This window comes from Pan paniscus, chromosome 1 (genome assembly GCF_029289425.2).
Source record: "Pan paniscus chromosome 1, NHGRI_mPanPan1-v2.0_pri, whole genome shotgun sequence".
NCBI classification, from domain to species: Eukaryota; Metazoa; Chordata; class Mammalia; order Primates; family Hominidae; genus Pan; species Pan paniscus.
Window position 1 is genome coordinate 67,727,405 of NC_073249.2, and position 26,431 is coordinate 67,753,835.

Below are 26,431 nucleotides of genomic sequence, written 5' to 3' on the forward strand. Positions count from 1 at the left end.
AAAAAAAAGCTGTCAGAAAGGCCAGTCCTCAAGATGTAGATTTTACAGTCATGTGCCCCATAATGACATTTTGATCATCGATGGACTACATATATAACATTGGTCCCATAAGATTATAATGGAGCTGAAAAATTCTTATCACCTAGCGACAAAGCCATTGTAACATTGTACCGCAATGTATTACTCACATGTTTGTTGTGATGCTGGTGTAAACAAACCTACCATGCTGCCAGTCATATAAAAAGATAGCACACATGATTATGTGCAATACATAATACTTCAAAATGATAATAAACGACTGTTACTGGTTCATATATTTACTGTATTCTACTTTTTATCATTATTTTAGAATGCATTCCTTCTACTTATAAGAAAAGTTAACTGTCAGCCTCAGGCAGGCCTTTCAGGAGGTATTCCATAAGAGCATTGTCATCATAGGAGATGACAGCTCCGGGTGTGTTATTGCCCCTGAAGACCTTCCAATGGGACAAGATGTGGAGGTGGAAGACAGTGACACTGATGATCCTGACTCTGTGTAAGCCTAGGCTAATGTGTGTGTTTGTGTCTGTTTTTAACAAAAAAGTTTAAAAATTAAAAAGTTAAGATATAAAAAGCTTATAGAATAAGGATATAAAGAAAAAAATAGTTTTGTGTATCTGTACAATGTATTTATGTTTTAAACTTATTATAAAAGAGTCATTTTTTTCAAGTTTATAAAGTAAAAACATTATGGTAAGCTAAGGTTACTGAGGAAAGAAAAATATTTTTTCATAAATATAGTGAAACCTAAGTGTACAGTGTTTATGAAGTCTATAGTAGCGTACAGTAATTTTTCTAACAAAAGAAATATATACTATTCACAGAATATTAAAAAGACTAGAAGATAAGGAATCACTTTTCTGATACGAGTCAGTATTTGATCCTACATCATGTTATCACAGTAAAATAGAATCAAAGATTGACTCACCCCAGCATTATCAAAAGACCATGGAGGCCAGGCGCGGTGGCTCACGCCTGTAATCCCAGCACTTTGGGAGGCTGAGGCGGGTGGATCATGAGGTAAGGAGTTCGAGACCAGTCTGGCCAACATAGTGAAACCCCATCTCTACTAAAAATACAAAAAATTAGCCAGATGTGGTGGTGTGTGCCTGTAATCCCAGCTACTCAGGAGGCTGAGGCAGGAGAATCGCTTGAACCCAGGAGGCGGAGGTTGCAGTGAGCTGAGATCGCGTCATTTCACTCCAGCCCAGGCGACAGTCTGAGACTCCGTCTCAAAAAAAAAAAAAAAAAAGACTATGGATTTGGGGGCCAAGCAGCCCTGGGTTTGAATATTGGCTCTATCCCAAACTAGCTGGGCAATTCTGGACAAGTGAGGAATTCCTTAAGACTCAGTGTTAGTTTCCTAGGGCTGACATAAGAAAGCACCAAAAACCGGGTGGCTTAAAACAACAGAAATGTATTACATCACAGTTCTGGAGGCTAGAAGTCCAAAATTGGTGTCAGTAGGGTCATGCTCTCCTGAAGGCTCTGTAGGAGGATCTCTTCCATCTCCTAACTTCTAGAGGCCCAGGTGTTCCTTGGCTTGCTGATACATCACTCCAATGCTCTGTCTTCACAGGGTGCTCTGGGTCTCACCATCTTCTTATGAGGGCACCAGTCACATTGCATTTGGAACCCACCCTATTCTAGTATGAACTCAAATTATTGTATCTACAATGTCCGTATTTCCAAATAAGACCACATTCTCAGGTACTGAGGGTTAGGACTTTCACATGTCACTTTTCGGGGGACAAAATTCAATCCATAACACTCAGTATCTTCATCACATAGTTGCGAATAAAGGTACCTTCCTTGGAGAGCCATTATGAGAACCGTGTATGAACTTATTTTTAAAAATTCCTAGCACAATATCTGACACATGATAAATAAGAAAAGTGAAATGTAATAAAAACCAGTCCATTGGAATGATACATTCTTTTTTTTTTTTTTCTCGCTCTGTCACCCAGGCTGGAGTACAATGGCGTGATCTAGGCTCACTGCAAGCTCTGCCTCCCAGGTTCATGCCATTCTCCTGCCTCAGCCTCCTGAGTAGCTGGGACTACAGGCACCCGCCACCACACCTGGCTGATTTTTTGTATTTTTAGTAGAGACGGGGTTTCACTGTGTTAGCCAAGATGGTCTTGATCTCCTGACCTCGTGATCCGCCTGCCTCGGCCTCCCAAAGTGCTGGATACATTACTTTTAATGGTGAAAAGCACAATTACTTTTGCACCAATCTTACAGTTATCAATACTATCTTTAAACAGTGTTTCTAATATTTTCTGCTATTATCCTTTACAGTCACAAGCAATGAGTTCTGCTTTTCACCCTCTTCTTGCCTGACCCTATTTGTGTTTCTATTTTCACTTTTTTAAAGTAAACCATCTTTATCTATATGTGGGATATACCTTTTAAAAACTCTAGCACACACCTTAATGAAGAGCTCCCAAATATAATCAACAAATGTCTCAGGTGATATGTCCTGGAAGTGAGGGAAGGGAAGGTGAGAAAAAGTAGTGTTTTGCACTAATATATTATTTCTAATTCTCATTCCAACCCCATGAGACAAGCATTATTAACCTTGCTTTTAGAAGAAGAAACTCAGGCTGAGAGAAGGTTAGGTAACTTGCTTAAGGTCAGAGCTAGCATGTGGTAGGGACAACATTCCCCCCAGGTTTGCCTGGCTCCAAAGAGCACATGTATTATTCTCCCCTCCTTCCATCACCTTGTGGTATTATTTCCAAACTCACATTATCTTTTCCTATTTCCTTTCCAAGTAGTCACTTGGAGCTGTCATTTTCCGTATTCATATATTTCATTAAATCCTTGCTTCTCTTTCCCAAAATTGGCCAGAAGTAAAATTGTGAAGTATGTAGAAATCTTCTTTTGATCATTTGGTAAACTTTGACAAGGCCTTGTGGAATACTTTGGAGATTGCCAATCATACCCAGCCTTTTCTCTTTTTCTGCATTCTCAGAGACCAAGATCCTTCTGTGTAAGACTCACCCCTCCTTTGTGCTCTTAATCTCATCCCTTTTAGTCTCTTTGGGGATCTTTATCTCAGAACTGTATCTTTCATCATTCCCACTTCCTCTGCACTTACTAATATTCCCTATTTTTAAAAAAATCCCTTTATAGCATCCACCCCCCGAGTCATCACCCAATGGCTTATTTTCCATCTTTTTCTTTCGAGCCCTGGAGAGAAAAGTATAGTATACAGTTGTCAACTTCATTTCTTCTTCAACTAATCTACTGTAGTCAGATTTTGATCCCACCTTCCACTGAAACTGCTCTAAGATTATGCGAAAGCCTTTTAAATACCAAAGCCAATGAATGCTTTGAAATCATCATCTTACTCCATTTCTCTGCTGTAGCGGACAGTTTTTGTTACCTCATTCTGTTTAAAACTCTTCTTTTTTCTTGGCTTCTGGAAGATTGCATCTGTCTGTGCTCCTCTTAGTTTTCTTGGGTTTTTTCTTCCTCTACATTCTAATATGGCCCACAGCCTGTCTCTCATTGCATGCCATCCCGAGAATTCTTCCACTCTGATAGCTTCAACCAGTACCTTTATACATAGCTACGCACCAGAGATGTATAGCTGATTCTGTCCTCACCTGACCTCCTCTTTAATATTTCCAAAGGACTTTCTCTTAAGTTGAATATTGAAGAAAAAGTGAAAATTTGCTGTGAACCTCTCTAAGTAGAGAGAGAGGGCATTCTAATCAGGCAGTTTCGACATCATGTGCAGAGGTACAGAAGTATGAAAGACCAGTAAAAATTGAGAGGTCTATGGTAAGTTCAGTATTGCTGCAGGGTGAAGTGGAATAGGTGTGGTCAGGATGTGTGGAGAGATGAGAGGTGAGGCTAAGCAGATAGGCAGGGGTCAAGTAATATGAAGGGTCTTATTAGCCGTACTAGATGGTTTCAAATTTTGCCCTGTGTATGGTGAGCCATTGTGGGATTCTGAGAAGAGTAGTGTAATTGGCTCTAAGTTTTAGAAAGCTTACAGTTAGGAAAGTAAAAGAAGTCTAAGACTAGAAGCAGGAGGCCAAGGAAGAAGCTGTGGTAATAATCCAAGTGAGAGATGGTGATGAGGCGAACTAGGACAATGGACATGGTTTGGAGAGTAGAGACAATGGATGTTTCTAAAGTGGAATCAGGAGAATTTGTTGACAAATCAAATAAAAGGGAGGAAAAAAGGTGGACTCCAGGATGATGAGGTTTCTGGTTTGCGTAACGGGGTAGATGAAAAACAATTTAGCACAATGGATTATAGGAAGTGAAGTGTATTTATTGGAAAAAATTCATGTATTGATTCATTCATCAGACAGACATTTAAGCATTTTCTACATGCTAGACACTATGCTAAGCCCCAGAATAATTTCTAATTTGGACATAACTTTTGAGAATGCCTTCAAACATCGAGATGGAGATGTTTAGCAAACAGGTAGAGATAGGCATCTAAAGCTCAGCAGACATGTCTCCATTTTGTTGTTATTATTAACAACATTGTCACATATGTTCTTGTGGGTAAATTTTTGCCCAGATGCTTAATTATCTACACTGTGCAGAAGATATTAGAGAAATGAGAATGGCTGAAATTTATAATCCCATGCCATGTCATTTATATTACTTTGTTTAATAATGTCCTTATCAACTTTTGTTCTTCTGTGATTGACATAACTTTCCAAAAGGAACAAATGTGCAACTACATGACTGAGCAGTGTGATATAACTGATTTCTGAAAAATTTGGTATAGAATCAAAGGGTTAAATATCTTCTTCATAAGCATTTTTATTACTCTCAGAGAAATTTACTACCTTCTTCAGTTTAACATTTCAGTGTTCTTGGACTTAACGTTTTAGATATGATTACTACTTATATATTGTGATAGCATTATGAATAAGCATTATCCTTTTTGGAAAAGGGGAAAAATTTGGGAAGTCATAAATATATATACCTTTTAACTCAGTAATTCAACTTTTTGAAAATTCAACTGCTCTAAAATCATCTAAGCAATAGAAAAAGCTGTATGCATGATGATGTTTATCACAGCTTTATTTATAGCTTTTAAAGGAAAGGAAGCAACCTTGGTGTCCCTGGGAGTAAATTATAGTTATTTTATGTGTAACCATTAAAATAATGGTTGGAAAATTATAGAGAGACATGAAAAGTGTATATGATAGAATGTTAGACAATTCAGGAGAAAATTTTAAGTAGACTATAATTATAACCATGTAAAAAATACATATGAAAAATAATGTAAGTATATTGCCAAAATACTAACAATAGTTATATTTGGATGGGGAAATTATAGTGTGTTTGTTTGTTCCCAAATTATCTGCATATCAGAGATTGATCATTTTCATTTTCCCAGGGATCACTTGCCCTTTCTCTAATAAAAGCACCCTGACTCAACAGAGGGAATTGCAGGTTCCTTCTCTGAGTTCATGTGGTTTCAGTGGGGTTGACTCCACCCCGCCAGAGACATAGCCCAAGCCAAGATCATCAAAAGCAATTAGACCCAATTCTAGGATTTTTATTGGAACTTTAGGAAAAGATGCAAGTTATTTCCACTGCGGATTGGTAAGAGGATAGAGTGGAAGCTTGGAGCTGTAGGCAGCCATATAGTCAGAGTGGGGGTACAATCTATCTGTGAAAGGAGCCAAGACAGAGGAACACAAAGACAAGAGATGGCTACAAGGAGACTGGATTCTGAGAACACTCTTTGAGCCCCAGGACCTAACTGTGTCTGATGTGAAATTATCCCTGGAATTTTCAGTTATGTGAGCCCATAGCTTTATTTTGGCTTCAGCCAGTCTGTATTTTTTCTCTTTTAATAGACAACAACAACAAAAAGAGTCCTAATTAATTAGATAATCAGATTTTGTCACCTTTTTGTTATTTTTTTTTAAAGCATATGCATCGAAAGCATTCCAAACCATCCTAAACATTCTAAAGTTTATATTCATTTCTTGACCTGCACTAGAAGCGCAGGTGAAATATTGATTTTAACTTCAGGATTCCAGAAATTCCAGAAATCTTGACTCAGCCCAGTCACATTGCCTTCATAAAGTTACCGAAGGTTTTAAGCAGAGGGAACAAAGTAATACAGAAGGACTTCGTTGTTAGTTGGGCTAGTATTTGATAATTACAGTAATGTGTACTTCTTGTTTTGTGTCTCTAGAACCCCTCCCTTCTCCTGCTGACAGCATTCCCTACTTCTTTTTGGGAACTATTTCTTTACCCAGCTCTGCCAGGGATGGGCAGATTATGTAAATGTGGTCATTCAGGATCCTTTTGAGATTTTCCAAATAGAAATTAAGAAAAAAGACTCTTTTACCTGAAGTTGAAGCGGAAAGATGCCAGTGCCCATGACTCCAGTCTTCTAGAGGATGCTGGTCTGAGAGGAGGCCGTCTTGCTGAGGAAAGCAGAGGCAAGATATAAAGTCCAAATGGTAAATAATTCAGTTCTAGTAAGTCTCCAAGAATAGCTACATTCCCGCCCTTTGCATTATTTGATTATATGAGCCAATAAAATTTCCCCCACCCCCTAAGGTACTTCCTATTAGATTTGTTCACTTGCATCTGAGAGTCCTAGCTAAATATATGTCTAGTGCCCCAGTAAACCTAGGTAGGGACATGTAGCCTAACCTAAAGGTCACGTCAGATCTCTCTGTTTTTCCCTAAACCTGCAGATCTTGGGATTTCCACTTTCTAGTCAGTGGCATGTTGGAGATCAAGCCAAGGATTTTTACTTTGTGTATGAATGAGGAAGATAGTACAAGATGGCAAGGCATGTTTTGAAGCAGGAAGTTCTTTTTTTTTGTTTGTTTGAAACGGAGTTTCGCTCTTGTCACCCACACTGGAGTGCAGTGGCGTGGCTCACTGCAACCTCCGCCTCCTGGGTTCAAGCAATTCTCCTGCCTCAGCCTCCCAAGTAGCTGGGATTACAGGTGCCTGCCACCATGCCCGGCTAATTTTTTGTATTTTTAGTAGAGACGGGGTTTCGCCATGTTGGGCAGGCTGGTCTCAAATTCCTGACCTCGGAGATCGAGACCATCCTGGCTAACACAGTGAAACCCCGTCTCTACTAAAAATACAAAAAAAAAAAAAAAAAAAAAAAAAATTAGCCAGGCATGGTGGCGGGTGCCCGTAGTCCCAGCTACTCGGGAGGCTGAGGCAGGAGAATGGCGTGAACCTGGGAGGCGGAGCTTGCAGTGAGCCGAGATCACGCCACTGCACTCCAGCCTGGGGGGGCAGAGCGAGACTCCGTCTCAAAAAAAAAAAAAAGTCCTGACCTCGTGATCCGCCTACCTCGGCCTGCGAAAGTACTGGGATTACAGGCGTGAGCCACCGCGCCTGTCCTGAAGCAGGAAGTTCTAAATCAGCTTACCCACTTAAGTGAAAAGGAGTAACAGAGAGAGAACAAGATGGCTAGTCATCTGTGAGGAGGCAGTTCATTAGCTGTAAAGAAAAAGGAAATGGAAGAGAGAGTATCTACATGGCACTGAAAAATGAAGGAAGCACCCACTAAGAAATGTGGTCCAATCAGTAACTTGAAACCTAACTGGATTAGCAATTCTTCTCCCTTGAGAAGGGGAGAAGAGCAAAAACTTGGTGGAAGGAAAAACAGGAGAGTTGAGAATGGGACAAAAGTTGCATGTTGGTTTAGTACTAGGAGAGTTTTACAGAGATATACTATACTATTCCAGTTTTTTTAAAAACAGAAGGAGTGCTTGCTAAATATTCAATCATCAAAGATAAAACATGGCAGTATATTATTTCTGATTTCTCATTGATATTATACTTCTCATATGAACAGCTAAGTTTGAAACTCTAAGGAAAAGAAAAGCTCACATAAGACCCGGCTAGTCAGGTATGTATATTGAAATTCAATCTTTTCATAATAAAAAATAATAAGGATTCTTACATTTTCTCTAATATGAATCAAAATGCACAAGATTTTAGTTGTCATCAGCAATGTTATATAAATTAGCAAACACAAGAAAAATATGAAAAGGTTGTTAATATTTATAAATTTAGAGATGCTATTTATATCCTATCCCTTTGAATTTGATGCTAATATATAAGAGTTGGTGAGTTAACTTGGACAAACAGCTTGGAAGATGAAATACATTTACTTCAAAGTCAAAGCCATTTTTCTAAAAGGATAAACTAGTTTTGCAAATGTACATGCAAATTTTAAAGGGAGCTGATGTGTTAGTACATGATTCAGTTATTGGAAAACTTCTAAGTATGTTTGAAACAATTTGGGTATATAAATCTATTTTTTAAACTGTAAATTTTATGAAATCTTACTACAAGCATTTCTGATGAAAATTTAACATCTGCACTGAGATGTGCTATAAGTATGAAATATACACCAGATTTCAAAGACTTAGTATGACAAAAAGAATAGAAAATATTGTAACAATTTCTTATATTGATTACAGTATGATATTTGAAATATGCTGGAATATACTGTTCTATCTCAGCGTGAAATTTAAGAAGGACGGTGTGGATGAGGTGAGAGTAACCTTTCTGAGCTTACATTTCCGCTTATTCCCTTTTAGCCCTCCACTGCATTTCTCAAGGGTTCCTTTGGAAATTATTTTGCCAATGAGCCTCCACTGGAAAACAAATGACAAACATGGAGGAAATGTTTATGTAGTAACATATAGAAAAACATTCTCACTAATAATCAAAACGATGCACAGTGAAACAGTGATGAATACTCTTTCTTGGATCTTCAACTCAGCTGTGTACATACCCTAAATATGCATGTTCCAATTCATAAGGGTGAGCCACTGATTCCAGCTTGAGTTCAAGGGAATTGCCTGGGAATTCACAGCTCTCGTTTTTCCTGTCTGGAAGTCTTTATGAGAGCAATTAGGCAAAAAAAGAAACAAGACATCCATAGAGAAAAGGAAAAGGTGAAATTATCACTGTTTGTTGATGACATGGTCTTATATATAGAAAAATCTAAAGACTCAAAAAAACTATTGAAACTAATAAATAGATTAAATAAAGTTGCAGGATGCAAAATCAACACACAAAAATCAGCATTTCTATACACTAACAACAGTCTATCTGGAAAAGAAATCAAAAGAACAATCCCATTGACAATAGCCACCAAAAAAAAAAAAGCTTAGGAATAAATTTAACCCAGGAGAAGGGCCTATACACTGAAAACTATAAAATGTTAATGAAAAAATCAAAGACACAAATGGAAAGATACCCCTTCCAATCAATTCATTGATTGGAAGAATTATATTGTTAAAATGTCCATACTACCCAAAGCAATATACAGATTTGAAGCAATCCTTATCAGAATTACAATGTCATTTTTTTTATAGAATAGAAAAGATAGTCTAAAACTGATATGGAACCAGAAAAATTTTGAATAGTAAAGGCAATCACTAACAAAAACAGCAAAGCTGGAGGCAACACAATACCTGATTTTAAACTATACTACAAAGCTATGGTAATTTAAACAGTTTGGTACTGCCAAAAAAATACACACATTGACTAATAGAACAGAATGGAGACCCAAGAAATGGGTACATGTATGTAAGGTCAATTGATCTTCAGAAAAAAAAGTCAAGAATACACAATGGGGAAAGGATAGTCTCTTCAATAAAAGAGTCTTGTAAAAACTGGGCATCCATATACAGAAGAATTAAATTGGACTCTTACATCATATGCAAAAATCAACTCAAAATGGATTAAAGACTTAAATGTAAGACTCGAAATTGTAAAAGTACTGCAGGTTGAGTATCCCTCATTCAAAATACTTGGGAATGGAAGTGTTTTGGATTTTGTTTTTTTTATTCTGGAATATTTGCATTACATTTAATGGTTGAGCATCCCTAACCCAAACATCCAAAATCCAAAATACTCCAGTGAGAATTTCCTTTGAGCGCCACACCAAAACTAAAAACGTTTCAGATTTTGGAGCATTTCAAATTTCAGATTTTCAGATTAGGGATACTAATTTTTTGTTTGTTTGTTTTTGAGACGGAGTCTTGCTCTGTCTCCAGGCTGGAGTGCGGTGGCGTGATCTCAGCTCACTGCAACCTCTGCCTCCTGAGTTCAAGTGATTCTCCTGCCTCAGCCTCCCAAGTAGCTGGGACTATAGGCATGCACCACCATGCCCAGCTAATCTTTTGTATTTTAGTAGAGACGGGGTTTCACCATGTTGGATAGGATGGTCTTGATCTCATGACCTTGTGATCTGCCCACCTTGGCCTCCCAAAGTGCTGGGAGTACAGGCATGAGCCACTGCACCCGGCCTAGGGATACTAAATATAGACTAAAATAAAAGGGAAAAACTACATTACATTGATCTGGGCAATAGTTTTTTGGACTTTTTTTAACCCCCAGTGCTCAAGCAACAAAAGTAAAAATAGACAAATGGGACTGTATCAAACTAAAAAGGTTCTTCACTGCAAAGAAAACATTTAGCAGTGTAAAGAGACAACCTATGGATTGGGAGAAAATATTTGCAAGCTGTACTTCCAATAAGGGGCTAATATCCAAAATATGTAAGGAACTCAACTCAATAGCAAGAAAACAAAAAAAACCCAACTAAAAAATGGGCAAGGGACCTGAATAAACATTTCTCAAAAGAAGATATATAAATGGCCAACAGATATATGAAAAAATGCTCAACATTGCTCATCATTCAGAAAATTCAAATTAAAATCTCTGTATCATCTCACACTTGTCAGAATGGCTATTATCAAAAAGCTGAAAGAGAACAAGTGTTAGGAAGATTTGTGGAAAAAAGGGTCCCTCTTGTATACAGTTGGTAGAAATGTAAATTAGTACAGTCTTTATGGAAAACTGTAGGAAGTTTCCTCAAAAATCTAAAATTATAATTACCATATGACCTAGCAGTTCCACCTCTGGGTATTGACTCAAAATATTGGAAATCAGTTTGTCAAAAAGATGTCTGCACTCCCATGTTCCTTGCACTACTATTCAAAATAGCCAAGTTACAGAATTAATCTAGATGTTCATCAACAGATGAATGGATTAACAAAAAAGTGGTGTATATATACAAAATGGAATATTTTTCAGCCTTAAAGATTCTGTCATTTGTGACAATATAGATGGAATTGGGAAACATTATGCTAAGTGAAATAAGCAGGCACAGAAAGATAAATACTGCATATTCCCACTTACATGTAGAATCCAAAACAATTGAACTCAGAAGCAGAGAACAGAATGGTGGTTACAGAGTCTGGAGGGTGAGGAGAATGTGGAGATGATGGTCAAAGGGTACAAAATCTCAGGAGAAAATGTTATTTTTTCTTGAGAGCTATTGTACAGTATGATAAATATAGTTAATAATAGTGTATTCTACATTTCAAAATTGCTAAGAGTAAATTTCAAATGTTCTCATCACAAAAAAAATTTGAGGAGATATGTTAATTAGCTTGATTTAATTATTGCACATTATATTCATAAATCATAATATCACTTTGTACCCCATAAATATATGCATTTATAAATTGTCAATTTACAAAAAAATGGAAAGATACATTTGGTTTGAGATGAACCTGTAGTGGGCTCCCCTCCCCACTCCCACAGAAGGAAACTAGATATTTGTCTACTAATCAGTGAGGAAAACTGCATGTTTATAGGGAAGTGAGGTTGGCATGTTACAGTTACGAAATCTGCTGGGTGGCTTGGATAGTATCTTGTTGGAGAAAGGACTCCTAGTCAAGTTTTAGTCCTAATTCTGCTCCTAAGATATTTGCCCTGGAAAAAATCACTGATGTCCCTAAGTCTCTTTTCTATAATTTGAAAATTGGGCATTAAAACAGCTGAGCTTCAGAGTCCTTTTCAGGTCTATCATCCTAAAATTATGTAATTCATGAATCACAATAATTTCAGAAAACATAAGTACATTTTTCCCCCATATGGGGCCAACATCCATAATTCTCAAACACTATTATTAAAGAAGATAAAATAGAAAAAAAAAACAGGTTCTATGGCTATTTTAAGGGTCTATTGGCATAACTCCATGAAGCATTTTGGTAAGTGACCTTGTTTTAGTTCTGCAGCTTTAAATTTCAAGAAAGTTTTCAGACCAAGCTGTATCACCCTTGGAGAGGGAGTGGCTGAAGGAGAAAAATGGTTATTATGTCTAAGCCTCTGTACACTGCACTGAACTCGGAAGTGACGTTGTACATTGGCTGGGCCAGAGATTGATGAGATGCACCTGACTCAGATGAAGACATATCCTGATTAGTCTATAGACAGAACTACTGGAGGGGATTAATCAAGCTTCACATGACCCTCACTTACTTGGACTTAGCAACATCTGTGCTTCCTTCCCCTCCCCTCCAACAGAATCAGGGAGGGGGTTCTAGAAGCTTGCCCCTGCATGTTTGCTCTAAAAAATAATGCTAAGTTCTGTATCCTTCCTTTTGTACCCTTTAGAGAATTGAACTTTGTCTGAAAAACCCAAGAAAGACTGTCAGATATTTCCTGTAGTCTGAAACTGTAATTGAACAGTACAGTGGTTGTTTATGTAAAAATGAAGGAATCCAGCCTGGCACGGTGGCTCATGCCTGTAATCACAGCACTTTGAAAGGCCGAGGTGGGTGAATCACGAGGTCAGGAGTTTGAGACCAGCCTGACCAATATGGTGAAACCCTGTCTTTACTAAAAACAAAAATTAGCAGGGTGTGGTGGCGTGCACCTGTAGTCCCAGCTACTTGGGAGGCTGAGGCAGAAGAATCGCTTGAACCTGGGAGGCAGAGGTTGCAATGAGCCGAGATCGCACCACTGCACTCCAGCCTGGGTGACAGAGTGAGATTCTGTCTCAATAAATAAATAAAAACAATCCAATAATTTATTCTTGGTCTAGTATAGAAAAAAAGCATATGTTGAGGCAACCAAGAATTGAGTAGCAAATGAAACATTAGAATTTCCCGTGAAAACAAATACTACATGAAATGAAACGGCCTCCAAAGCTTTATCTTAAGGATAGCAAGAAATAACCAACAGTAAATCCCATACATTGAGAAGAGCCAGCAGGAGGCAGCAGATCTCATTGACTAGGGGAAGCACTTGCCCTACAGTAGATCTGAGGTCGTATTTCTTTTCTAAGTCATATTTTTTTTTTTCATTTCAATTATATGAATTGAATCAATCTACTTCATGGGTTTCTCTACTTTGCATTCACTTTTGAAGGATATTCTCCCTGCATGTGAAATTTTAGGAAGTTTTTTGGGAGTTTTTTCAGCACTTTACACATGTTGTTCCTTTGTCTTGGGTCCTCCATCATTTTTTGTTTGCATTGTGTTTTTGTTTTTGTTTTGTTTGTTTTTGTTTTTGACACGGGGTCTCACTCTTGCCAAGGCTGGAGTGCAGTGGCATGATCTTCACTCCCTACAACCTTGGCCTCCTGGGCTCAAGCGATTCTCCCACTTGAGCCTCCCAAGTCGCTGGGACTACAGGTGTGTACCACTATGTCCAGCTAATTTTTGTATTTTTTGTAGATGAGGTTTCACCATGTTGCCCAGGCTGATATTGAACTCCTGGACCCGAGCAATCCACCTGCCTCGGTCTCCCAAAATGCTGGGATTACGGGTGTGAGCCACCATGCCTGGCCAGGTCCTCCAGTGATTCTGATGAAAAATCAACTGCCATTCTTCTCAATGTTCCTTTTTATGTATTGTGACTATATTTTTCAGGTTATTTTAAAGACTTTTGTTTGTTTCAAAAAAGGCTTTGGTCTTCAGTAGTTTGACATAATGTGCCTGTATGGTTTTCCTTGTGTTTATCTTGCTCAGGATTGTTGAAATTTTTGGATTGTAGGTTGATTTGTTTTTAACAATTTAGAAAAATATTTGCTATTATTTTTTCAAACATTTTTTTTTGCTCCAGTCTATCTCTTCTCTCTCTCTTTTCTCTTCAGTTATATGTATATATTGCTTTATGTTGTTCCATATGTCTCTGGGGTTCTTCTTATTGATTTTTTTTCTCTTTGTAAATCAGTTTGAATTGTTTCTATTGTTTCAGTAAATAATCTTTACTTTTACAGTATCCAATCTGCTATTAATCCCTTCAAGTACATATTTCCTTTCAGATGTTGTACTCTCAATTCTATAATTTCCATTTGATTTTGTTATAGTTTCCATTTTTCTGCTGAGATTTCCACATCTGCTCACTTATTATATGTATAGTTTTCTTGAAACCCTTGAGCATATTTATAATAGTTTAAAAATATTTTTCTGCTAATTTAAACATCTATGTCATCTTGAATCTGTTTTCATTTAGGTGTGTGTATGTGTAATTAACACTAATTTTGCTATTCTTGTATTTAGTGTTTTTTTTTTAATCATACATTAGATGTATCAATTGCTATGTTAAAGAAAGTCTGGATTATGCCATCTCCTTCAAAAGGTACTGAGTTTTGTTCTAGCAAGTAGTTAACTTACTAGTGAGTCATTTTGATCCTGGGGTGACTTGGCTTTAGGCTTTGTTAGAGCAAGTCTAGAGTAGCCCTCACTCTATGCTATGGTCTTCAGTCCTAAAGAGTGGCCTTTCTAGCATTCAATTGTTTACATTGAGTGTTCAGCAAAGCCTTTCCACTTTGGCTGGTAGGAATCCCAACATCTCCCAGTTTTGTGCAAGCTCTTGCATTTTCTTCTGGCTAGAGCACTGCCCCCCACAACCCCAGCAGCGATTCCATGCCATGTCCTTGTAGAGTCTTCCTACATGTTTGTGCAACTTAGTTTTCACCCAAAAAACCAAGGAGACTTCTACATATGTTTCTGGGGCTGCTTGTTTACAGAGCTCCTGCCTCATTAGTACCACAAATCTGAGCTACCCCAGCATTACTAACCTCTAGTTTGTGTTTTCTCCATCCAGCATGACCACTGCCTTTTGTGTTGTCCTCAAGCAGAACCTGTGGTGAATGTTGAGCTCACCTCCTGTGTTTTCTTCTTAAGGATCACTGCCTTGTGCTACCTCTTATCCAACATCTAAAAATTGATGCTTTATGTATTTATACATTTTTAGAGTTATTCATTTGGAAAGTAAGTCCAAAATTCATTATTCATCATAGCCAGAGCCATAATATTATGTGCCTCTCTAGATCTATCTCATTTATGCCTTGTGTCTTCTATCAAAAGCATTTGGCTTTGATACTAGACCTTGTCCTGATACAAGACTGTGCTCATCACGTAGAAACCTGGAAAATAAATATCCTTTTTCCTTTCAGCTCTGATTCTTTTACTTTTTTATTTACATATAGATATTCAAAGTGATCATAGTTTTTTTGCCCTTACATACTTGAGTAGGATTGGTATTTAATTGTGGAGCTTATTATAATGATTCTCAATGACTTCAGCAGAGGTTTTTGTTTTGTTTTATTTTGTTTGTCCTAGAATATTATGTGGGCACTTACTAGAAATAAGTAAACCATGGCCCAGGTCTTGAAAAACTTTTTGCTAGTGTTTGATGAAATAAAAATTAACCTGGTATATCTTTTTATTTTTTATCAGTTTTTTTATTTCAATAGGTTTTTGGGGAACAGGTGGTATTTGATGAAATGGACAAGTTCTTTAGTGGTGATCTCTGAGATTTTTGTGCACCCATCACCTGAGCAGTGCACACTGTACCCAGTGTGTAGTCTTTTATCTCTCGCCCCACTCTCACCTTTCCCCTTGAGTCCCCAAGTCCACTGTGTCATTCTTATGTCTTTGCATCCCCATAGCTTAGCTTCCCCTTGTAAGTGAAAACATACGATGTTTGTGAGTTACTTCACTTAGAATAATGGCCTCCACTTCCATCCAGGTTGCTCCAAATGCCGTTATTTCATTCCTTTTTATGGCTCAGTAGTATTCCATGGTGTGTACACATATTTCTGGGGCTGCTTTTTTACATATATATATATATCACATTTTATTTATTCACTTGTTGGTTGATGGGCATTTGGACTGGTTCCATATTTTTGCAATTGCAAATGGTGCTGCTATAAACATGCTTGTATAAGTGTCTTTTTCATATAATGACTTCTTTTCCTCTGGGTAGATATCTAGTAGTGTAATTGCTGGCTTAAATGGTAGATCAACTTTTAGTTCTTTAAGGAATCTCCACACAGTTTTCCATAGTGGTTGTACTAATTTACATTCCCACAGCAGTGTAAATGTGTTCCCTTTTCACCACATCCATGCCAACATCTATTATTATTATTATTTTTAAAATTATGGCCATTCTTTTAGGAGTAAGCTTGTATCATATTGAGGTTTTGATTTGTATTTCCCTAATAATTAGAGATGTTTAGCATTTTTACATATGGCCACTTGTATAACTTCTTTTGAGAATTGTCTAGTCATGTTCTTAGGCCACTTTTTGATGAGATTTTTTTTTTCTTGCTGATTTGTTTGAATTCCTTGTAGATTCTGGGTATTAGTCCTTTGTCGGATGCATTGTTTGCAAATATTTTCTCCCACTCTATGAGTTGTCTGTTTACTCTGCTGATTATTTCTTTTGCTCTTCAGAAGCCTTTTAGTTTAATTAAGTCCCATCTGTTTATCTTTGTTTTTGTTGCATTTTCTTTTGGGTTCTTGGTTATGAAGTCTTTGCCTAAGTCAATGTCTAGAAGAGTTTTTCTGATGTTATATTCTAGATTTTTTATGGTTTCAGGTCTTAAGATTTAAGGTCCGTGTTGAGTTGATTTTTGTTTAATGTGAGAGTTGAGGATCCAGTTTCATTCTTCTTTTTTTTTATTTTTTATTTTTTTATTTTGAACCATCCTTTTAGAGTAACAGATATTTATGATACTTGTTAATATTTGGCAGAGCAAGTCATTTCTTTTTTTTTTTTTTTTTTTTTTTAGTATTTATTGATCATTCTTGGGTGTTTCTCAGAGAGGGGGATTTGGCAGGGTCATAGGACAATAGTGGACGGAAGGTCAGCAGATAAACATGTGAACAAGGGTCTCTGGTTTTCCTAGGCAGAGGACCCTGCCGCCTTTCGCAGTGTTTGTGTCCCTGGGTACTTGAAATTAGGGAGTGGTGATGACTCTTAACGAGCATGCTGCCTTCAAGCATCTGTTTAACAAAGCACATCTTGCACCGCCCTTAATCCATTTAACCCTGAGTGGACACAGCACATATTTCAGAGAGCACGGGGTTGAGGGTAAGGTTATAAATTAACAGCATCCCAAGGCAGAAGAATTTTTCTTAGTACCGAACAAAATGGAGTCTCCTATGTCTATTTCTTTCTACACAGACACAGTAACAATCTGATCTCTCTTTCTTTTCCCCACATTTCCCCCTTTTCTATTGGACAAAACCGCCATCATCATCATGGCCCGTTCTCAATGAGCTGTTGGGTACACCTCCCAGACGGGGTGGCGGCCCGGCAGAGGGGCTCCTCACTTCCCAGATGGGGCGGCGGCCGGACGGGGCGGCTGGCCGGGCAGGGGCTGCCCCCCATCTCCCTCCCGGACGGGGCGGCTGGCTGGGCGGGGGCTGACCCCCACCTCCCTCCCGGACGGGGCAGCTGGCCGGGCGAGGGCTGCCCCCCACCTCCCTCCCGGACGGGGCGGCTGGCCGGGCGGGGGCTGTCCCCCACCTCCTGGACAGGGCAGCTGCCGGGCGGAGACGGTCCTCACTTCCCAGAGGGGGCGGCTGCCGGGCTGGAGGGGCTCCTCACTTCTCAGATGGGGCAGCCAGGCAGAGACGCTCCTCACCTCCCAGACGGGGTGGCGGTCGGGCAGAGACACTCCTCAGATCCCAGACGGGGTCACGGCCAGGCAGAGGCGCTCCTCACATCCCAGACGGGGCGGCGGGGCAGAGGCGCTCCCCACATCTCAGACAATGGGCGGCTGGGCAGAGACGCTCCTCACTTCCTAGACGGGATGGCGGCCGGGAAGAGGCGCTCCTCACTTCCCAGACTGGGCAGCCGGGCAGAGGGGCTCCTCACATCCCAGACAATGGGCAGCCAGGCAGAGACGCTTCTCACTTCCCAGACGGGTGGTGGCCAGGCAGAGGCTGCAATCTCGGCACTTTGGGAGGCCAAGGCAGGCGGCTGGGAGGTGGAGATTGTAGCGAGCCGAGATCACGCCACTGCACTCCAGCCTGGGCAACATTGAGCACTGAGTGAGCGGGACTCCGTCTGCAATCCCAGCACCTCGGGAGGCCCAGGTGGGCAGATCACTCGGGGTCAGGAGCTGGATACCAGCCCAGCCAACAGGGTGAAACCCCGTCTCCACCAAAAAATACAAAAACCAGTCAGGCGTGGCGGCGCGTGCCTGCAATCCCAGGCACTCGGCAGGCTGAGGCAGGAGAATCAGGCAGGGAGGTTGCAGTGAGCCAAGATGGCGGCAGTACAGTCCAGCCTCGGCTCGGCATCAGAGGGAGACCGTGGAAAGTGGGAGATGAGGGAGCGGCATCAGAGGGAGACCGTGGAAAGTGGGAGATGAGGGAGAGGGAGAGGGAGCCAATTTCATTCTTCTACATGTGGCTTGCCAGTTATCCCAGCACCATCTGTTGAATAGGGTGTCCCTTCTCCACTTAAATGTTTTTGCTTAGTTTGTCAAAGATCTGTTGGCCGCAAGTATTTGGCTTCATTTCTGGGCTCCCTATTCTGTTTCACTGGTCTATGTGTCTATTTTTATGCCAGTACCATACTACTTTGGTGACTATAGTCTTGTAGTGTAGTTTGAAGTCAGGTAATGTGATGCCTCCAGATTTGTTCTTTTTACTTAATCTTCCTTTGGCTATGCAGCTTCTCTTTTGGTTGCATATGAATTTTAGGATGTTTTTCTAATTCTGTGAAGAATGATGATGGTATTTTGATAGGAATTGTTTTAAATTTGTATATTCCTTTTGGCAGTATGGTCATTTTCATCATATTGATTCTATCCATCCATGAGCATGGGATGTTTTTCCATTGGTTTGTGTCATCTGTGATTTCTTTCAGCAGTGTTTTGTAGTTTTCCTTGTAGAGGTATTTCACCTCCTTGGTTAGGCATATTTCTAGGTTGGTTTTTTTCAGCTGTTATTAAAGGGGGTGACTTTTGTATTTGATTCTCAGCTTGGTTACTGTTGGTGCATAGCAGAACTACTGATTTGTGTACATTAATTTTTTATCCCGAAATTTTGCTAAATTCATTTATCAGTTCTAAGAGCTTTTTGGAGGAGTCTTTATGATTTTCTAGGTATATGAGCATATCATCCTCAGACAGCAACAGTTTGACTTCCTCTTCACCAATTTGGATGCCCTTTATTTTTTTCTCTTGTCTGATTGCTCTCGCTAGGACTTCTAATACTGTGTTGATTAGAAATGGTGAGAGTGGGCGTCCTTATTCCAGTTCTCGGGAGGAGTGCTTTCAACTTTATTCAGTGTTATGTCGGCTGTGGGTTTGTCATAAATGGCTTTTATTACATTAAGATATGTCCCTTCTATGCCAATTTTGCTGAGGGTTTTAATCATAAAGGGATGCTGGGTTTTGTCAAATGCTTTTTTTTGCATCTATTGAGATGATAATGTGATTTTTGTTTTTAATTCTGTTTATGTGGTGTATCACATTTATTGACTTGCATATGTTAAACCATCCCTGAATCCCTGGTATGAAACCCACTTGATCACGTTGGATTATCTTTTAGATATGCTGTTGGATTCAATTCACTAGTATTTTGTTAAGGATTTTTGCATCTATATTCATTAGGGATAGTGGCCTGTAGTTTTCTTTTTCTGTTATGTCCTTTCCTGGTTTTGGTATCAGGGTGATACTGGCTTCATAGAATAATTTAGGGAGTATTCCCTCTTTATCTTGTGGAATAGTGTCGATAGGATTGGTACCAACTATTCTTTGAACATCAGACAGAATTCAGCACCAGCTGTGAATCCATCTGGTCCTGGACTTTGTGTGTGTGTGTGTGTGTGTGTGTGTGTGTGTGTGTGTGTGTGGCAATTTTTAAATTACCATTTCAGTCTTGCTGCTTGTTATTGGTGTGGTCAGAGTTTCTATTTCTTGCTGGCTTAATCTAGGAGGGTTGTGTATTTCCAGGAATTTATGTATCTCCTCTAGGTTTTCTAGTTTATGCACATAAAGGTGTTCATGGTAGCCTTGAATGATCTATTTCTGTGGTATCAGTTGTGATATCTCCTGTTTTGTTTCTAATTGAGCTTATTTGGATCCTCGCTCTTCTTTTCTTGGTTAATCTCACTAATGGTCTATCAATTTTATTTATCTTTCCAAAGAACAAGCTTTTTGTTTCATTCGTTTTTTGTATTTTTTGTTTGTTTATTTCAGTTTCATTTAGTTCTGCTCTGATCTTTGTTATTTCTTTTCTTCTGCTGTGTTTTGGTTTGGTTTGTTCTTGTTTCTCCAGTTTCTTGAGGTGTGACCTTAGATTGTCTATTTGTGCTCTTTTAGACTTTTTGATGTAGGCACTTAAAAATATAAACTTTCCTCTTAGCACTGCCTTTGCCATTTCCCAGAGGTTTTGATAGGATGTGTCACTATTATCTTTCAGTTCAAAGAATTTTCAAATTTCCATCTTGATTTCATTTTTGATCCAATGATCATTTAGGAGCAGGTTATTTAATTTCCATATATTTGCATGGTTTTTAGGGTTCTTTTTAGAGAGAATTTCCATTTTTATTCCACTGTGGTCTGAGAGAGTACTTGGTAGAATTTTCTTATATTTATTGAGACTTGTTTTGTGGCCTATCATGTGGTCTATTTTGGAGAATGTTTCATGTGCTAATGAATAGAATGTATATTCTGCAGTTGTTAGGTAGAATGTTCTGTAAATATCTATTAAGTGCATTTGCTCTAGGGTATAGTTTATTTTTATTTTATTTTAATTTTTTTATTTTTTTTGAGTCGGAGTCTCACTCTGTCACCCAGGCTGGAGTACAGTGGTGTGATCTTGGCTCACTGCAACTCCGCCTCCCATGTTCAAGCAATTCTCCTGTCTCAGCCTCCTGAATAGCTAGGATTACAGGCATGCACCACCATGCCCAGCAAATTTTAGTATCTTTAGTAGAGACAGGATTTCACCATGTTGACCAGGCTGGTCTCGAACTCCTGACCTCAAATGATCCACCCTCCTTGGCCTCCCAAAGTGCTGGGATTGCAGGTGTGTGAGCCGCTGTGCCCGGCCTGTTCTAATGTATAGTTTAAGTCCATTGTTTCTTTGTTGACTTTCTGTCTTGATGACCTGTCTAGTGCTGTCAATGGAGTACTGAAATCCCCACTATTATTGTGTTGCCATCTATCTCATTTCTTAGGTCTAATAGTAATTGTTTTATAAATTTGGGAGCACCAGTGTTAGGTGCATATAAATTTAGGATTGTGATATTTTCCTGTTGAACTACAAATTTTATCATTATATAATGTCCCTTTTTGTCTTTTTAAACTGTTGTTGCTTTAATGTTCATTTTTTCTGATATAAGAATAGCTACTTCTGCTTGCTTTTGGTGTCAATTTTCATGGAATATATTTTTTTCACTCCTTTAAGTTTTTGTGAGTCTTTATTTATTAGGTGAGTCTCTTGAAGATAGCACATACATGGTTAGTGAATTCTTATCCATTCTGCCATTCTGTGTCTTTTAAGTGGAGCATTTAGGCCATTTACTTTCCATGTTAATATTGAGATGTGAGGTACTTTTCTATTCATCATGCTAGTTGTTGTCTGAATACCTTGTTTTGTTTTCATTTTATTATTGTGTTATAGGCCCTGTAAGATTTATGCTTTAAGGAGGTTCTATTTTGGTGTATTTCAAGGATTTATTTCAAGACTTAGAGCTCCTTTTAGCAGTTCTTGTAGTATGGGCTTAGTAGTGGTGAATTCTCTCAGCATTTGTTTTTCTGAAAAAGACTGTATCTTTCCTTATTTATGAAGCTTAGTTTCACTGTATACAACATTCTTGGCTGATAATTGTTTTGTTTAAGGAGGCCAAAGATAGGACCCCAATCCCTTCTAGCTTGTAGGGTTTCTCTTGAGAAATCTCCTGTTAATCTGATAGGTCTTCCTTTATAGGTTACCTGATGCTTTTGCCTGAAAGCTCTTAAGATTCTTTCCTTCATCTTGACTTTAGATAACCTGATGACTGTGTGCCTAGGTGATGATCTTTTTGCAATGAATTTCCTGGGAGTCCGTTGAGCTTCTTGTATTTGAATATCTAGATCTCTAGCAAGGTCAAGAAATTTCCCTCAATTATTCCCTCAAATATGTTTTCCAAACTTTTAGATTTATCTTCTTCCTCGGGAACACCAATTATTCTTCGGTTTGGTTGTTTAACATAATCCCAAACTTCTTGGAGGCTTTATTCATTTTTTTTAATTCCTTTTTCTTTGTCCTTGTTGTATTGGGTTAATTCAAAAGCCTTGTCTTTGAGCTCTGAAGTTCTCTCTTCTACTTGTTTGATTCTATTGTTGACTTTCTGGTGTATTTTGCATTTCTCTCAGTGTGTTCTTCATTTCTAGAAGTTGTGATTGTTTTTTATTTATGCTGTCTATTTCTCTGGAGATTTTTCTGTCTATATCCTGCAACATTTTAAAAATTTCTTTAAGTTGGTATTCACCTTTCTCTGATGCTTCCTTGAGTAGCTTAATAATTGGCCTTCTGCCATCAGAGAAATGCAAATCAAAACCACAATGAGATACCATCTCACACCAGTTAGAATGGCGATCATTAAAAAGTCAGGAAACAACAGGTGCTGGAGAGGATGTGGAGAAATAGGAACACTTTTACACTGTTGGTGGGACTGTAAACTAGTTCAACCATGTGAAAGACAGTGTGGCAACTCCTCAAGGATCTAGAACTAGAAATACCATTTGACCCAGCCATCCCATTACTGGGTATATACCCAAAGGATTATAAATCATGTTGCTATAAAGACACATGCACACATACGTTTATTGTATGCTATAAAGACACATGCACATATACGTTATTGTGTCTTTACTATTCACAATAGCAAAGACTTGGAACCAACCCAAATGTCCATCAGTGATAGACTGGATTAAGAAAATGTGGCACATATACACCATGGAATACTATGCAGCCATAAAAAAGGATTAATTCATGTCCTTTGTAGGGACATGGATGAAGCTGGAAAACATAATTCTCAGCAAACTATCGCAAGTACAGAACACCAAACACTGCATGTTTTCACTCATAGGTGGGAATTGAACAATGAGAACACTTGGACACAGGAAGGGGAACATCACACACCAGGGACTGTTGTGGGGTTGGGGGAGGGGGGAGGGATAGCATTAGGAGATATACCTAATGTAAATGACAAGTTAATGGGTGCAGCACACCAACATGGCACATGTATACATATGTAACAAACCTGCACATTGTGCACATGTACCCTAGAACTTAAAGTATAATTTAAAAAATATATATTATATATATGTAAAATGCCTGGCACGTAGTCAACCCACGTGTTAGTGATTGCTACAATTTAATTAATTTGATAGCGTGTTCAGAGCTAGATTTAGGGTGTGGCTATCATGGGTGCTAAAATATAACAGGTACATAAAAATATCCCTAGAAATATCATGAGATGAATAAAACTGTATTTATCAGGAAAAACAATTGGCCTTCTGAATTCTTTTTCTGGAAATTCAGAGATTTCTTCTTGGCTTACATCCATTGCTGGTGAGCTACTGTGATCTTTTGGGGGTGTCAAAGAACCTTGTTTTGTCATATTACCAGAATTGTTTATCTGTTTTTTTCTCATTTGGGTAGACTATGACAGAGGGAAGATCTGGGACTCAAGGGCTGCACTCCAGATTCTTTTGTCCCATGGGGTGCTTCCTTGATGTGGTGCCCTCCCCCTTCCCCTAGGGGTGGAGCTTCCTGAATGCAAAACTGCAGTGATTGTTATTTCTCTTCTGGGTCTAGCCACCCAGCGGGCTTACTGGGCTCTGAGCTTGTACTGCGGAGTGTCTGCAAAGAGTCCTGTGATGTGATCCATCTTCAGGTCTCTCAGCCATGGATACCAGCACCTGCTCTGGTGGTGGTAGCAGGGAAGTGAGGTGGACTCTGTGTGGGACCTTAGTTGTAGTTTTGTTTAATGCTCAGGTGTTCTCGAATGCTGGTTGTGCTGGCAGTAAAGTTGTCACGTGGGCAGACTCAGGACCTCTAGTTAGCCACGATGTCACAGGCAGTGGAGTTAGCTATTGTTTTCTCCTTTCTTGGGGCAGGGTTGTTCTTTTATGAGTTGCTGTAATGGTTTGTGTTGGTTGGCCTCCAGCCAGGAGGTGGCGCTTTGAAGAAAGCATCCGCTGCAGTATTATAGGAAGGATACAAGCTTGCCCTAGGGTAGCCTAGATAAATACTGAGGTTTCTCAGGTGGTGGGTGGTGCCATAGAGCTCTCAAGAGATTATGACTTCGGCTGCCATAGCGCGTAGAGAAAGACCATAGGTGGGGGAAGGGTTAAGTGTGTCTGAGCTCAGACTTTCCTTGGGTGGGGCTTGCTGTGGCCACTGTGGGGATGGGGCTGTGTTTCTCAGACTGACGGAGTTATATCCCTAGGGGGATTATGGCTGCAGGTCACCAGGGAAGTGGGAGGTTGCCGCAGTGACAGGCCCCACCCAGCTCCCACACAGCCAGTTAGGCCAGTCTCACTCCCACCATGCTCCCCCAACAGCACCGAGTTTATATCCAGGCAGCTGGTAAGCAGGACTGGGAACTTGCTCCAGGCTACAAGCGCCGCCACCCTCCCCAACCCCCCAACCCCGCGCCCAAGAAAGCAAGCAGGGTTTTCAGGTTTTGCCCCTCCTCACCATGGCTTCTGTGATTGCACTTCCCATTCACCCCCAGATTCTGCCCTGGAAAATTCATGCTTGGTTGAAATTATTACAAAGCAGCTGGAAGTTTCCTTCTCCCTGTGGTCCTTCCCCAACTCCACTGACAGCCCTCCTCAAGGACTTCTGTGAGATAAAGTCAGAAATGGGTTCCCTGGGCTTTCTTGGGGCCTGGGAGTGCCTACAGGGCTCTTCATGCTGCTGCTTCTACTTTTATATTTCTCCCAGCTTTCTAAATTCGTTTCAGCTCCAGGTAAGGTTAAATTCTTCTCCTGTGATCTGGATTTTCAGACTCTCCAGTGAGGATGTGTGTTCAGAGGTAGACTCTCCCGCCTCGTGCTTTGGGCACCCGCAGTTTTTCAGCTGCCTCCTGGAGTTTACAGCAGCAAGCTGCTTTTTTCAAAGGGTCTGTGAATTCTTTTGGTTTTCATGGTATGTTTCTCCAGTGGTTCTTGGAGCAAAAGTTCACAATGTGAGTCTCCACATGCTATTCTGTCCATCTAAGTGGGAGATGCAAGTTAGGCCTGCCTCCTATTTGCCATTATCCCCTGCCTAGAGGTCAATTATCATATTGATCTAGCATGGCTGGGATCCTGGCCAAACCCCACCCTTAAGCCTGGAACCATCGCCCTAAATGAAAACAGCTGACCCTGTTTTTCCACCCAAATGTTGCTTTTTTGGCCTGCCACGCCCCTTTCCTGTGTTCACAAAAATATTTCAGCTGGCAGATACAATCTGCTGAGCGTCAGGAACACAAGCTGCTGAGCATCGGGGATACAAGTGGCTGAGCGTCAAGCCGAGAAGCAGCAACTGAACATCAGAGACTAAGGATAGACATGGCTAACTTCAGATGGTGTGGCTTCAGGGAAACATCACCTTCTTCCTGCACTACCTCCTTTCCAATTCCCCATCCCACTGAGAGCCACGCTTATTGCCCAATAAAATCCTCCGTGTATACTACCCTTCAATCCGTTTGTGTGACCTGATTCTTCCGGGGCGCCAGACAAGAACTCGGGTGCCAAGAGGGCAGGGGCTTGGATGCTGCTGCGGGGCCTGCACAGAGCCTGCTTCTGCCAGACAGGAGTGACCGGCTGGTTCCAGCATTTGTTCCCTCTGTTTCCTGCGCTCACTTGCTCACACACTCCCTCTTGTGAGGAGTGGCCAGTGGCAGGCTGAGTGAACCGAGCCACCCTAGTTCCCGCCCATGAAGGGAGTCAAGGTCAAGGGAACAATCCCATCTCAATTTTTTTTTGATGTATCTTTTTAAAAAGGTAAGTCTGTGAAATAAACTTTTTATCTACTGATACCTGGATTCATTCATTTCGTTTATTTTAATTTTCAATACTCACTATACATAATTTAAAAAAAACAAACTTTCTTTACTGGAGTCAGATAAAATATCAGAAGAACTCTTATAGGTTCAAAATACAGAGATCCTTCTGCTCAAGCTGCAACTCTAGGCTGCCCTGAGGGACTCTAAAACAATTACTGATGAAATTCTACACATGCTTTATATAAAAGGGTCTATAAGACAGGTAAGATTTTAATCACTGAGGGACAATACAGCAATAATGGGTTGAAATCAT

General features: G+C 39.7%; 2 long non-coding RNA genes across 3 annotated transcripts in view; both read left to right on the forward strand.

The window, feature by feature from the left end:
* Positions 1–25,813, forward strand: part of LOC129397512 (uncharacterized) — a 29,838-nt gene extending 4,025 nt beyond the window's left edge. The window contains exons 2-3 of one of the 2 annotated variants that reach the window (XR_008624997.2): positions 350–535; positions 25,567–25,813. This is a non-coding gene — a long non-coding RNA (uncharacterized LOC129397512). The remainder of the gene's footprint in view (positions 1–349; positions 536–25,566) is intronic. The other variant, XR_010111879.1, reaches the window with a different exon arrangement.
* LOC117976491 (uncharacterized) lies at positions 5,197–18,647 on the forward strand. Its single transcript, XR_008624996.2, has 3 exons — positions 5,197–7,918; positions 8,496–8,568; positions 13,557–18,647. It is a non-coding gene; the product is annotated as an uncharacterized LOC117976491 (long non-coding RNA).
* Positions 25,814–26,431: the final 618 nt, after the last annotated feature.